Source organism: Dipodomys merriami, unplaced genomic scaffold (genome assembly GCF_024711535.1).
Source record: "Dipodomys merriami isolate MVZ:Mamm:240054 unplaced genomic scaffold, mDipMer1.0.p SCAF_35, whole genome shotgun sequence".
NCBI lineage: Eukaryota > Metazoa > Chordata > Mammalia > Rodentia > Heteromyidae > Dipodomys > Dipodomys merriami.
Window position 1 is genome coordinate 6,453,950 of NW_027205048.1, and position 15,412 is coordinate 6,469,361.

Genomic DNA, 15,412 nt, shown 5'->3' on the forward strand with positions numbered 1-15,412 from the left:
ATCAAGACCAGACAGCCACAAGAGAACTACAAACCAATGTGTAGTAATACAGATACAAAAATATCCTCAATAAAAAAAATACACCATACAAAAGAATCATGAATGTTGGGCTGGGAAGGTGGCTCAGTGGTAGAGCGCTTGCCTTGCATGCACGAGGCCCTGGGTTAGATTCCTCAGCACCACATAAGCAAAAAGAAAAAAGCCAGAAGTGGTGCTGTGGCTCAAGTGGTAGAGTGCTAGCCTTGAGCTGAAGAGCTGAGGGACAGTGCCCAGGCCCAGAGTTCAGGCCCCACGACCGGACCCCCCCTCCCAAAAAAAAAATCATGAATGTTGTATAATAAAGACTTAAGTCTTTGTCTTGGAACCCTGGAATGAAGAATATAAAATCCCTTATATTTTCTTAAGTACTAGGAATGCATGTTATTTATGCGCTTCTTAGATGACACCTGAGTTTACACTAATGAAATAACTCACTCTCCACCCCTGGAAAACTTCACAGTGAGGTCTGGAATGATCTACTATGATTTGAAAGTTTGAGCTTTCAAATGTGATTCAGCCTGACCTAACCTCCAGGAAGAAAAGAGAGGAACTAGAAGTTGAAGTCAATCTTGTTGCCAATGTTGCATAAATTATGCCTAATGAATGATATGCCAATCAATTAATGGACACAATTAATGAAGCTTACTATGTATTGATGCATCAGAAGAGTGACATTTTATGAGAAGACATGAAAGCTTTGTGTTCTAGACCCTCCAGACCTTAATCTGCATGATTTCATTTGCCAGCAATCGTGAGAATAGCATTTTTCTGTGTTTCTGTAAACAGTTCTAGAGAATTGGTTAACTAAGGGTATTCATGAGCATATCCCCAGATTTATAGCCAGTGTTTTAAAGTTAGAGGTTTGTAAGCCACACACTTTCATTTGAGCAATATGAACTCACTTTGTTAGTGCCAGAATTGAACTACAGCACTCAAGTTGGGTTTAATCCCAAGAATGAAAGGTTGATTGAACATCAAAAAATCAATACCATACCATATGGTAATACCATACCAACAGTGTAAAAAAACAAAATGCACATACTCATAAAAATCATGCAGAAAATCATTTGGGAAAGATCCAACATCCTTTCCAATCTGTCAAATCTATTTGTATACTATTTATACATATCTATTATATATAATAAAGATATTTAAGTTCAAACTAAATTTGTTAGGCAAAAAAGCACTTTCAGTGGTAGTTGACAAATTATTTTTTTCTCATTGGCATATTGCTACTGCTAGTCAGGCCTGATCTACAAATAAGGTCTTTAACCAGTCCTTCAGAAACTTCTTGGCTTCTTGGGGGCATTCCTCAGATCTTGAGTATTCTGGGGAGCAGAAGAGGGAAGACACTTGTGTGGAGCATCAGTTAAGGAGCAAGGAAGGATCTATTCTTGTGGATGCTACTGGTTTGCTCTCACTGTTTATGTGGCATTTGAAAATGTTACTTTCCCCTTAACGAATCAGCAATTAAAACAAACTCGCTGCTATAGCGTGCTCATCCTCAGCCGTCATGGAAGAGGGACAGAGATGGGTGATTGATTTTTCAGGGCTTTTTGTCAAGGCTGGGGCAGGGGAAATGCCTAGCTTTCAGGTGGAGCAAATACAACAGTGTCCTAGCACAGACTCTGGAAGGAAGAGCAGCATGCACTCCACAGAAGCTGGCCTGTGCCCAGCAGCATGGAGACCAGGACAGGAAGTCCATGTGGACAGTTCCAAAACTGCTTATAAAAGACTTTCCACCCTTCTGGCTGTGCATTAGGTAAGTTTTGTTGGCTTCACTTAAAGTCTCTCTCTCTCTCTCTCTCTCTCTCTCTCTCTCTCTCTCTCTCTCTCTCTCTCTCTCTCTCTCTCTCTCTCTCTCTCCCTCTCTCTCTCTCTCTCTCTCTCTCTCCCTCTCCCTCTCCCAGTCTCTCTCTCTCCTCCTCTCTCTCTCTTTCCAGATCTCTGTAAGACGTGATGAGGTGGGCCCAACATGGTCATCAAAAGCCATGATTTATTTCCCATCGGCTAGTTACAGCTGGTGTGTGTGCTTAGGAGCTCGAAGAACTGAGCAACCGTGGGGCTGTTGATGTTGGAGGAGTTTGTGGCTTAAGTCTATTGTTCGTGACAGCCGTTGTCTGAATGTGGGAGCACCCAGAATTCACATATCAACTACTACATCCACAATCTAGTTGTTTGGGGAGGTGGAGGCTTTGGGAAGGGTTGAGTCACTGATGGTGAGCTGAATTTGTGTGCTCAGTGGTTGAGAATGAAAGGTTTCTGTCAACAAGGGTCAGCAGTAAAGCGTTTTATTGAAAGATGGAGACAGACAGGACTCCTGCACTAGAGGACTTAGAAAAACTGAGCCACAGTGGTGGTGCTGCCTAGAGAATTTTTATGTATTTATTGGGCAAGTTTTGTGGGTCTTTCTCTGTTGGTAGATCTCCTTTTCTTCTCGGAGAGGTGGTAGTGCCAAAGATTTAATGTTGGGCCTTATTTCCTCATTTGTTTACTTCCCCAATCTTTTGTAGCTCCCTGTCCCCACTTCACTGTTGACTGGACGGGTTTTGGTTTATTAGCTTAACCTGTTGCCTGTGAGTTGTAAACTCTCAATTCCCTAGCTGCCTAGTTTCCAGCTAACTCCTAACAGGAGGTCTGCGACCTCACAATGGATTTGTAACCTATGCAAGAGGTTTGGGGCAGTTCCCAAGAAAACACAATCAATAAATAACTGGACCTCATTTGATATATATCAAATCTATTGGTGTCTTGATCATGGGCTTCCCAGCCTTTAGAATTGTAAGCAATCAGCTGGGTTCATGCCTATAAGCTAGCTACTCAGTGGGTTGAGATCTGAAGATCATGGTTTGAAGTCAGCCCATGCAATAAAGTCCATGAGACTCATCTCCAGTAAACTGCTTAGAAAAAGCCACAAGTGCTTCTGTGGCTCAAGTGATAGAGTGCTAGCCTTGAGCACAAAGAGGCTCAGGGACAGCACCCAGGCCCTGAGTTCAAGCTCCATGATGAGAGAGAGAGAGAGAGAGAGAGAGAGAATTGTGAGCAATAAATTCCTGTTGCTTGCAGATAATGAAAAAAGAAAATTTCCTGTTGTTTATAAATTCATCAGTCTGTTATTTTGTGACCCTAACCTAAACTGAGACAGCAGCAGAACGAGGCTTTAAATCCAATACCCAGCAAGCCCAGTCTGGGGCTTTTCCCTCATAGTGACATGGATTTAATTTATTGTAGCCTGGGTGCCTTGAAAACTTCTCAGAAATGAGTGCTGCAGTTTTCTTACTCTGCACATCAGAAAATTAGCCCAGGGGTGGGGGCTGGGGGGGCTCAAGGAGGGATTGTCCTTTCCTGCTGTTTACTGAAGGCTGATAAGATGTTTCTGAACCCATAACAAAATACACTTGCTTCTTGTGGTATTAAATCTGTTATTTACTCAGGATTTAAAGCTGGGCACAGTAGGAGGTGTCCTTGTCAGCCAGTTTCCTCTAGGAAGGCTTGTATAGAGCACAGAGCCCTGATGAATCAGTCTTCCCTCCATTCTTGCTCAGAAGTCTCTGAATAGTGGCTTATGTTCTTGACAGTCTGTGACCAGCTCTATTAGAAGTGGCCATGTGTGTTCTGTCATTTATTTTGACAACATCACCAGGAAGTAAAGACTGTCATATTCCCATTCACCAATGAGGAAATGGGACATGGGAGAGAAATCAAGTGCATGCCCAAAGTCATTCCATGTAGCAAGTGGGGTCAAGACTCAAACCCAGGTCTGGTCAAATCTGGAGCCACCCTACTGTTTTATATGGGCAAGCACTCCTTTTAGTAAAATGCCATCAGTGTAAAATCTGACATGTTTTAGATGAAATAAAGTATAAAAATATCATGGAAGGCAGTGTTAAAATTACATCTGAGAATGACTCAAAACACTTGAAAGCCCATAAAAAGATAGATGACATATTAATTACAAATGTTATTTTTTCCACTTGAACAAATCCCAAAGACCTTCCTCTCTCCAGCAAATTTCTATTGTCTAAGGTCAAAATTAATGCGGTTGTCATTCCTTTAAAATAGTGTAATTCTGACACGGCATGCATTCAAGTCAACCTTGACTTCTTATCCTAGTTAGATTAAAATGAAAAGTTGTAAAGACTAACCATCAAAACATCAAGATGCCTTCAGAAAAAGACTGGAGTCAGAGGATGACATAACAAAACCACATGAAACTCACTAATTGTCCCCACCTACGAAACAAACAGCAGCATCGAAGGGAGCCAGATGTCTTCAACGTCTGTAGCCCACATTTATTTCTGTTTGTTATCCAAATGGATTCTTTCTTTGATGTCCCTTTCTTTCACAGAAGCAGGTACAACATAACTTAATTTGAGGCCTCCTCAGCCTGGATTTTAAAACCAACTCCAACAACACAGCCTTAGTCTGCAATTAGGGTTAAACACTTGAAAGGGTTCTTATATTTCATTTGAAAATTGGGATCTGGAGTGCTTGCTCATAATCCTTTGTTATAATCTCTGGGAACTGAGAAGATGGGATTGCTTTCTCACTTGGAGGAGAAGGTGAGCCAGTTTTCAGGAGAATGTAGGTCCTAGCAGTACTTTTTTTTTTTAAATCTCTGAAGTAATGCTCTTTTAGCCTAGTGTATGAAGGAGAAAGCAGAAGGAGAAGTTAACTAGCATTCTAGTGGATGGAAATGTACCATTTGGGCAGTTGTGGGTCCCGTGGATTTGTCTGCTGATGTACTATCGAATTCAGGGCACAGAGAAGTGGATGAGAAAAGTGACATCACTTTTTCAATATTGCCCACAAGTTCAGTTCATCACAATTTCAATATTGCCCCATTTCAGTCCCTGAGATGCATAGGAAGCCCACACTATCAGGTTCACTGAGACATTGAAATTGTGCCTCCAGATACTGGGCACTGTGGGCTGTGTCTACATCCTGGAAGCAACCAGATGCTCAGGCCAGAGAAGATCCTTCTTGGATTTGGAGGTCTAGACTCATGTGCACAGGACATTTGAGAGGCTGCTTCAAGAAACAAAGACCAGACCCCCTCCATGGGTCCATCTACAGTACCCTGAGGGATCTGAATTGTTCTTCTTTATGTTGAAATATAGATTCAAATCCCTTATGGGGACATGGGGCCTAGTGCTCATGATCCTAGCACTCAGGAAGAGGAGATTTAGAGGACTGTGGTATGAGGCTTGCCCAGGGAAACATTTCATGAGATTCCCTACCTCAATGAACAGCTGGGCATGATGGCACACTTGTCAGCCCAGCCTATAAGACATAAGAGGAGCCAGTCCTGGCTCAGGGGCAAAAAGCAAGACCCTATCTGGAAAATAACCTAAATCAAAAAGGATGGGAAGTGTGGTTCATCAAGTGGTAGATCACTTGCCTAGCAAGCACCAAGGCCCTGAGTTCTAATCTAGTACAAAAGAAATTTTAAAAAAAACAACAACTGAAAACCTATGCATCTCTAATCCCTGGATGGTGTGGCTATGACTAGAGTCATTTGATGAGGTCATTACCTAAAGAAATATGTTTGTAAAGCAATCATCTTGGTGAGTTCCTGCAGAACTAATCTGAAATCTGGATGATGAACAAATGCTTTTACCTCCCCTGCTTCCTCACTAGGCTGAGAGAATTAAAACCTCAGAGAATGGAAGAGTAAAGACCCTTTACTTCGGATACAGCTCAGAACTTTTTTTTTCTCCTTTTCAAGAATCCTCTGCAACATTAGGCAAATGTGGGGCATTATTGCTATATAAAACGCATAAAAACCATTTGGTCTTTGATTTTTTTCTCTCTTTGTTCCTTTTCATTTAACTTAATTTTCTCTAAAGCATCTCCCACTTCAGAAGAAACTTTGACAACCCCTCATGAGCCTGCATATTTTGTGACAACTCTATGATTATACTTAAGCAGCCTAGTCTAGAGACACATATTCACGCCTTTGTTCATTGCCTGATTCCTAAGAGGGCTGTGATCTCTCACATGTTCTAATGAGAGCTTTCTGTGCCTCAGGAAAGAGGAAGGGAATGGATGACATTTACAGAAGATGGCAGTTATTAATAAATAAAAACAAGAACTGGGGACATGACTCAAGTGGTAGAATACTCACCTCGTAAGCAGGAGGTCCTGGGTTCAATCATCTCCAGTACTGAAACAAATAAACACACATGCCAATCTAAGTTGCATTACTGGAGCTCAATGAAGACCCAACTCCCCAGGAAAGTGAAACAATTAGTCCAGTTGAGTAGAAGGATGACATGATTGGAAGATAATCTCCCTGGGCCACAGAAGACACCAGGTTTTGTTCTAGATGCTCTGAATGTAATGTGGCTGTCAGTGGATACAGCAGGGATATAGACTTCCTCTGACAATGGGGAAGAGGCTGGCTAGGATTAAGATTTGTCCATAAATGCATGGACAGAAAAAAGTCACGTACTTTCCATCACCAGAAGTGTGCAAGACCAGGCCAGTGGTCATCAGGCAACAAGTATGTGGAAACTATCTTTGGGTTAGTGGTAAAGCTAGATAATGAAAGATCTAAAGCACCTACCTGTTCAAAAAAAATCCACATGATTCCACATGTTTATAGATCAATAACCCATTCTGGTCCTCTCTGCTTAATTATCTGAAAAACAAAGGTCCTAACACAAAACTAGCTGTCTCTGATCCTTCCCAACCCAAGATAATATGGCAAGTCTCACCATATTAATTCACCCTCTGCACAGAAAGGGTCATTGACCCCTCTGGGCCTTGCTCCACAGCCTTTCCTGTAGTCCACAGATGAGATGGAAGATCAAGAACACACAGTCCAGGACTGAAGCATCACAGTAAAAGACAATGATGGGCCAAATGCCTGAGGTTAAAATCATTTCAATACAGAAAGTTTTCTGAACCTTGGAATCCATCAAGAAGAGCACGGGGCCTGTGCCAGGGAGGTCCTTGCTGTGGAATTTAAGGGCGCTCACCTTGAAGCTTTTGTTGAGGATTTGGCTTGTAGAGTACATTTCAGGTCCAAAAATCTTACTTCAAAAGAGGAAACAGCCCAGCAGAGGAGGCACATTTCCGACTTCATTCCCAGAAGACTGTTACGGGGCGCTTTGTTCCAAGGACTCTGATTCTTTTAGTTTCTATGTATTGGTATACAGTTGGTGCTCACAATGCATTTGGATAAGCAAAATCAGCTTTACTAAAGGAAACGAAAACTCTGAATGTGCATAGGTACATCAAATACATACATACTTTTAAAAGTAGCTTGGCAATTCAAATTGAGATACCAGTGAGGCAGAATTTGAGGAAATAACCAATATAGCACAGGCTAATGCCCATTTTCACCTATGTAGGACTAACAAGCAGGGGGATTTGTAGGCTACACCCTGGTATGTGCACTGATTTCTTGTTGAATTTGTCCACGATTAGGTGGACATTTGTCTCTCAGGGGGCCATTTGTCTCTATATCTGGAGGTGTTTTCACTACAGAAAAAAAAATTTTTTCTTAATCTTCTCTCCAAGCTATTGAATAAGAAGAAAAACTACAATGTAAAGACTTTTTAAACTTCCTGTTTCAAATGGTTTAAGTCTTTAGGCCCTGGCCATTGAGCTCTGAGCGAGCTGAGTTCATGCGAGGGCATGTGATAAAAGGAATGAAAGGACCACTCTCATTCTTTCCCACTTCTTCAGGCTCTTCTCCAAGTCCTTCCCACTCTTCCCCAACACTCAGTCAAGGTTCCGGTGGGAATCGTCGCTCTCTGCTGCTCATCACATCCCATTTGCCATTCAGCTCAAGAGCCCAGTGCTCCTTCATTCCCCCCTCCCCCACCTGTGTAGAACCCCATCCAAAGCAGGGCTTCGGGGAAATGATGAAGACATAGAGCTACTGTATGGCTCAGACACTGTAACAGGAGACTTTGGGATTGACGTCCAAAGCACTAAGCTTTCCAAGGCAGAGAAGGAAGGAAGGAACAGAGAAGAATAACGGCTCAATGAAGTTTCTCAGACAGGGGCATGGCACAGTCAAGACACACAGACTAAAAAAGAAAACAGAACATTTTGTATTCAAGCTGTTTTATTTTAAAAAAAAAACTCAGGCCATATGGTTGCCAAACATATAGTTCAGTAACTTTCCAAATTGTACAGGTCAGTAGGTGGTTCTTATTCAAATACTGACTATTTTCACTACTAGCAATCATCTTCCGAATGCTTGGAATGCTTTGCTAGATGAGGAAGTTACTCCTTTGAAGGAGGCCAGTTTTCATACCATTTTTATCTCTCTGATTAGATTATAAACTCATTGATCTTTTCTAATAATGTCTCCATCCACCGGGCTTCGTAGAGACTTTTTCATTTCAAAAACTGTAAATTTGAGCCTTTGCCCCTGGCCAAGGCATTAATTCTGAAGAATATCTTTTTAGCATCCCTCTTCTTTTGCACAACGTTGATTTCTCTGTGTGAGCCTGCCAATTTAGATGCACAGAACAACATGTCCAGCTGAACCCTGACCTCTGCTTCTTATTATAAGTCAGTACAATTACAGGCATTGGAGACTACCAAAAATTCCACATACACGTGCTCAATATGGAGCTGCTATGAACAAACTGCTCAAGTGCATTCAAGTTCAAGAACGTCAGTGGGAGAAAGGCAGAGTGATTGTAATCTTTGGCCTGTCACACTGGAAAAGAAAGAAACTCATGTCCTGTAATAATTATCATCTGAGATTACAGACAAGGACCCCACTGGGTCTCTTTTCCTCCCCCAGCTCTGGCTTAGGGGGCACGGAGAGGGGAGCTGAGCTAGGGTACCTGTTTATCTTGGTCTATTACCAGAAATCTCTTCAATATGCTGCATACATTTGACAAGCCAGTGGCTACCTTTTTCCAGAAAGATAAAACTCATATTTGTTTCCTAGAGCTTCCGTGGCAAATTACCACAAACTGAGGGACTAGAAACTAGGCAGATTTATTCTCTTATGTTCTGGGAGATTTAAGTCTGAAGCCAGGTATCAGCAAGGCCACACAACTTTCAAAGGCTGCTCCCATCCATGACTTACTAGTTTCTGGTGGGTGCAGCAATCTTTGACATTTCTTGGGTCACTGTTGCATCACTCCAATTTGTGTGTGTGTGTGTGTGTGTGTGTGTGTGTGTGTGTGTGTGTGTGTGTGTGTGTGTGTGTATCTATGTATCTGTGTATCTGTGTATCTGTCTCTGTATCTGTGTTTTTAGGGTCTTCTTACAAGAACACTAGCCCTCAGATTTAGGACCCACTTAATCTTGTATGACTTCATTTTTCCCTGAGTAATTACTCCTGCAATCATCCTACTTCCAAATAAAATCACATTCTAAGACATGACATAGATGTGAATTTGATGTATGTCAGGGAGGGCAGAGGTGATGCTATTCATCCCAGTACTATAAAGTAAAGAAATCTGGGTTCACTGGGCACTAATGGCTCACACCTGTAATTGTAGCTATTCAGGAGGCTAGCATCTGAGAATCCCAGTTTGAAGCCAGCTCAGGCAGTGTTGGTGTGGCTCAAGTGGTAGGGTACTAGCCTTGTCTAAAAAAGCCAGGTAAGTTCAAACCCCACTACTAGTGGGGAAAGAAGGGGGCAGCAAGAATGAGACCTGGGTTCAAATTTTAACACTTTTATGTACTATGTGGTGTCAGACGAATCACTTCAATTCTCAATGCCTCCGTTTCCCCAGCTATAAAGGTGGAATAATATCTGTATGTCAAGTTTATTGCTTGTTGTAAGACAGAATGGGAAGGACGGTGGGAGTTGTGAGGGACTCAAGTAGTAATGGACACAAAGTAGAATGTGGTGCTAGTGTCTGGGAAGGAGGAAGTGGGGAACCATTATCATTTCATGGTTTAGATTTGCAAAGTATAAATATTCTAGAGATCTCTTGTGTCAACAATGTGCATATGGTTAGCAGTTCTACAATGTACCCTTAAAACTGATATCAGTTTTATGTTTTACCATGAATATTTTACAGGGAGAACAGACTAATCTTCTGCTTCTAAAAACGTGTGATTCTATAACAGAACTCTAGAAACAATCTAAGACAATAATCTGTGGGTTTGACAGAAATAATTCTTGAACTGTCTGTGGTTTTGAGATATCTAGAACCCTCCATACCCCCACCACCTCAAATAAGTAAGTGATACATTTAGCACCATCATCTAAGCATCACACGAGGCCACTTGAAGTTCTGGGACATTCTGTACACATTATCTTTTCTAAAGCTGAGAACGTCTTCTCTTATGTTGCGCATGGGCACACACGGGGTAGATACAAGTGAAGGGATGGATGGCCTCACACGAGGTTGAAGAGAGCTAGTTACCCATTGCCACCCAAAGCTGGCCAGCATCAGCTGGTCCCTGATCACCCTCTATGTCTTACAAATGCAGACTGCTGCCCCGCTTGCTGTCCCCACACAGATAGGCAGCCCCCTCCTCCAGGAGCCCTCACCTTTCATAAATGAATCATGAAATCTTTAGAGGACTAAAGGAACCTTTTCTCCTTTCCTCCTTGATTTTGTGCAGGGTTTCCTTAACATGATGTTCCCTGTACCATCCATGGGAGGCAGAGAGTGCAGACCTCATGCATAAGGAAGGCTGTAGCTTCTCGTGGCTACTTTGATATCCCCTACCTGCAACAAAACTTTTTTTTTTTTCATTTTATTCCGTATGTTGAAAAGAAGAGTTACAGATGTTTGAGATGGGGCCAGATGCTGATCAGTTTTCCCACAAAAGTTTCCATGTAGGAGTTGTCCTGTTTCTCCCCAGTGTCTATAAATCAGGGCCTCACGGTCCCTCCTGACAGCTTGGACTTGGGCCTATGCCAGTGTGGTTTGAGGTCTACAGTACCCTTAATGGAGTTTTAATGTTCTTGAGAGACTGTCAATTAAAACACTTGTGTCCTCATTTGGAGTTTCCAGCTCTGTTTCAACTGAGCCTCCTCCAGCTACAAAGGGAAAGGAAATATGGATGCACTTTTTGCTGCAGACTCTAGCCAGATCTGAACAAACCTTTATTGTCAATGGCACGAAATTCTATATTATCTGCCCAGCCCAGAGACTCCCAAGTAGCTCTCTGATACCACAAACCTCATGTCGACTTGGATTTTGGAAGAAGTCAATTTGGAACTCACAAGTGCACTTCAGGCTACTCCTGAGCCTAAAACCATTGATCAGAATAAGTTTTTAAGTCCAACTTAACATCAGATAATTTTAGGCATTGACCCTCCCTCCTGGGCCTTCATGTCGAAAGATCACCCTTTCAAAGAGCTGGAGACCCTGTAGCTTAACACCCTATCTGACAAAGGTGGAATACAGGCAAGCAGTGAGTGAAAGAGGGTCACCAAAGGACACACTGCTGGTTGGTAACAGTAATTGGGCCAGAACTGGCTGGGTCTCCTAACTCCCCGGGACTGTGTTCTCTCCACTACAAGCCTGTCAGAGTTTCCAGATAACCAAAACATTGGTAAGACCCTGCCAGGAACCCACCAACGTCAGTCAATATTTGCTACAACAAAATTCCAACAGAACCTAGAGATTTTGAAATCTCCATTCATGTGATTTGATGTGTTCACTTGGAAAAGGATGGATTCTGATTTCTCTTATATGTGATGGAGGCTGTCTGTTGACTTAGTTTGCCCACGGTGAGTGTTTTTGTACTCCATCACTAGATTCACAGTCCACAAATGTTCCATAAACATCCAGCCCATGTCTCCTGCTTTGTCACCCCAGGAAAGAACTCACATGACAAATAGTTTTTGCTCCTGTAAAGCAGGATGACCAGAGTCGCAGAATTAGGACTGAGATTTTTCTGGCATTTGGTCCTTGGGGACTTTACTCAATGTAGCTATTGAGCCAGAAGTCAGGGACTGGGGCGTGGAGTTTGATTCTGCTCAGACCTTGTCCTGACTCCTTCAAAAAGGCTCGTTCTTAGTCTGCTAGGAAGTGTTTAAGAGTCACCAGTGCTGGGCTTTCTAATTGAGTTGGGCTGACCACTCATTTTCTAGAGGCTTTTAATTACTATTATTATTACTTTAAAATCTTACAGTTACATAAGTCAGTTCCTTTTGAACAATGTCACCTCTTCCCTTGCTCTCTCCCAGTTTCCCCCTCTCAACCCAACCACACGTTGTATAGTTCATTTTCAACATGGTGTCCAGTGAGTACCGTGGCTGTATCTGTTCACCCTTTGTCGCTCTAGTTCTGGGCCTCCCCTTACATTCCCAATAGACAACAAACAGAAAAGAAAACATTTCCTAGAGTTGTATCTAAGGCTGAAGAGGTAACCTGTCATGACACTGTCCGCTGGCTTCTCTGCTCAGTTCTCTATGAACTACACCCCTACCTAGGACAAACTTCCTAGTGCTTAGTCCTCAATGCCTTGGTCCTGCTCTGTTCTCCTCGTGAGAGTTATGACAGTCTTGGGCTATACTTCTCCAGTTCTGAAGGCTTGCCTGGACTGCGCTATGGTAACTACCTAGTGTGTAATGCAAATCCCCAAGAGGGTGTCCCACCAGAATCAAGAACCTCTCTCGGGATTCCTTCCCAATCTCAGTTGGGTCTTCCCCCTCAAATACTCCTGCTGGGCCCAGTTTCAGAGCAAGTCTCCCCTGTCTTTCCTGAATCAAGGAAGTCATTAAGAGAATTATGGCCATGATATTTAAGCACAAAAACACAAGTGTCATTTCCTACATTGTGGGCCTGAGGCTATAGCATAGGGTAGAAAACTTACCGTTAGGAAAGCAAGGTTGTCGGGTCTTAGAAAGTCAGTGTGTTTTATGCTGTGGTTTTGAAAGAGTTGAAATGTGCCCTTTGAATGGAGAAGAAGAATGTTTTGAGGATCTGAACAGGCTGATGGGACCATCCGGCCCCCAAACCACATGGCTACCTCTGAAATATGGACACTCACCCACCACGTGGAAATGAGAACAAGACTGTATTTTGAGGTTCTGTTTTTTAAGCACCCGTGTGTTTCTTGTTACCAAACACTAAGCTGGGTAGTAGAATGAATACTCTCCGTTTCTATTTAAGTTTTGTTGATAAAAAAAATCTGGGTTTATGATCTGTCCCCTTGACAATTTCCAAAAGCATATGTCTTCCTTCTACATTGCTCAGATGACCCTCGCCTGGGCCTTGTCCTTGTCCTATGCTTGGGACTTTGGCTTTTTCCTCAAGCCCTGAGAAAGGTCATGCCTGGAGTGCAGTGGGAATATGCTGACAACCCAGGGCGGAAAACAGGGCAGGCTGCGCAGCCCAAGGCATTCGGGGGGCCCCAGAGGCCCCAGAAGATGAAAGCTCCCTGCTGATTTGGTCATAGGGTGGCATGTACAAAGTCGGGGTGTGGCAGGATCCACATGCAGTGCACCCCCAAAAGGAACCAGCAAACAACAAGGAACAGGGACAAAGTGAGAAGTGGTAAAGCCAAGGTGTGACTTCTGAGGGGACCATGGCACATGAATGATAGCTCTTGATATCTCCTCCTGGAGGCCAGAGGGTTGTCCATAGCTATGGGCCCTTGGTGCCAGGAGAAGTCAGGAAGCCTCTGGATTTTCTGAGCTTTCTTTATGGGAGAAGCAACTCCAATAGCCCAGAGTCAGTCCTTTGGCTGGGAGCTGGGAGAACAGGCCCACAGGACCAATGGTAGTGTTCCCAGCAGGACTAGTACCAGTGATGTCTGCTTCAGTCACAGGTCTCTTTCATCCCCAAGCTGTGGGTAATATACTTCCTCCACTTGCAGAATGGAACCAGCAGGCTGTGTCGGTATACCAGGCTCTTCCCTCTCTGCCATGTAAGTGGATTTTTCTCTGGTCTACCAGGTTTCCCAGCTGGCCCAAAGTGCTATCCATCCAGGAAGGCATCGTGATCAGAAAGTCAACTCAGCTGTACCACAGGGACCAACTGGATCTGCTCATGTTTTTTTGATTACATAACAGACTAACGCCTATCAGAAGAGAAAATAAGGATTTGCTAGTTGTTATTCATAAGATTACTTATTAATCTTAACACCTGTGGGAAACAAACCTCGGAACATGTTGTTTTGATAAACACGTTTCTCATGCGCCTTGCAGCGTGCCACTCCTGCAGCCTGCACAAGCCCTGTCCTGCTGGGCAGTGTCCTCCCGACTTCCAAGTCACACCTTCTCAGCGGCCAGCGATCCTCTCTGGTCCCTGTGTAGGGCTTGGCAGATGACGCTACAACTCAGGTCCTCTGACCTTGGAAACTGGCCATGCAGCTTGCTTACCTTTTACAAGTGTTTCTCTCCAAAGCAAAGACCAGATTCTTAGGACTAGATTTACACCTGAGCTGCAGTCTCTGCTCCCCTCTGTCAACTAGGAGGCAGACTGGAAAGCAAGGCCTGCCGATTTGCCAATGGGCATTTCCATACTGAAATTGTGATAGGTCTAAGAGATCCCTTCTTGGGAGTGGGCTTTGGACTCAGTCTGTCTGCCTGGGTTTTAGACATATCTCACTTGTCTCTGCTCCTCTTTCTGCTCTGCTGAATATGGTCCACAGTAGCATCTGTCCCGGAGAGGGTCGAGGCAATCGATGAGTTTATTGTATAGAAAAAAACATAGAAGAGTGCAGAGGAGGCACTCTAAATAGACCTGCCTAGTCTTATTCTTGCTACTGTTATTTTAGAAGAGTCAGTATTATTCTTGCTATTGGTTTTAGAAAAGTCAGAATACTATGGAGTTTGCCTAAACATTCCTCATCTAGGTTTGTGTTCAAATGTTACCTTGTCCCTGAGATCTTCCTTGGCCTATTTTTTTCTTGCATTCATGAATTTTTTTATTGTTATTATAAAGGTGATATACAGAGGGGTTACAGTTATATAAGTCAAGTGATGAGTACAATTCTCTTTGAACAATGGCACCCCTTCCCTTGCTCTCTCCCAATTTTTCCCTTCTATCCTCACCCACAAGTTGTATAGTTCATTTTCAGTATAGTGTCTGGTGAATACCACTGATGCATTTGTTCACCCTTTGTCCCTCCATTTCTATGCTCCCCCCCCCTCCCCCAAACAGATAAACAAACAAGACAAAAGGAAAAGAAAACAAAAAAAGCAACATAGAGAAAAATCTCTTGTTTCCATTTCCAGTTCATACGTATTATTTTATATGATCAGATGCATATAGGCATTGTGCCTTTGTGTTCATCTCCTAAGCATGTCCTCCTTGGGTCTCACTGTGTGAATGCCTGGAGACTTGTATAGTGTATCATGTACCAGTGTAGTTTTAAGCCATCCAGTGTGTTTATAGGTACATTCTAGCTACCACAAATGAGGACACCATGCAACCTGTGTTTCTCTGGGTCTGGCTTGCTTCACTTAATATAATTTTTT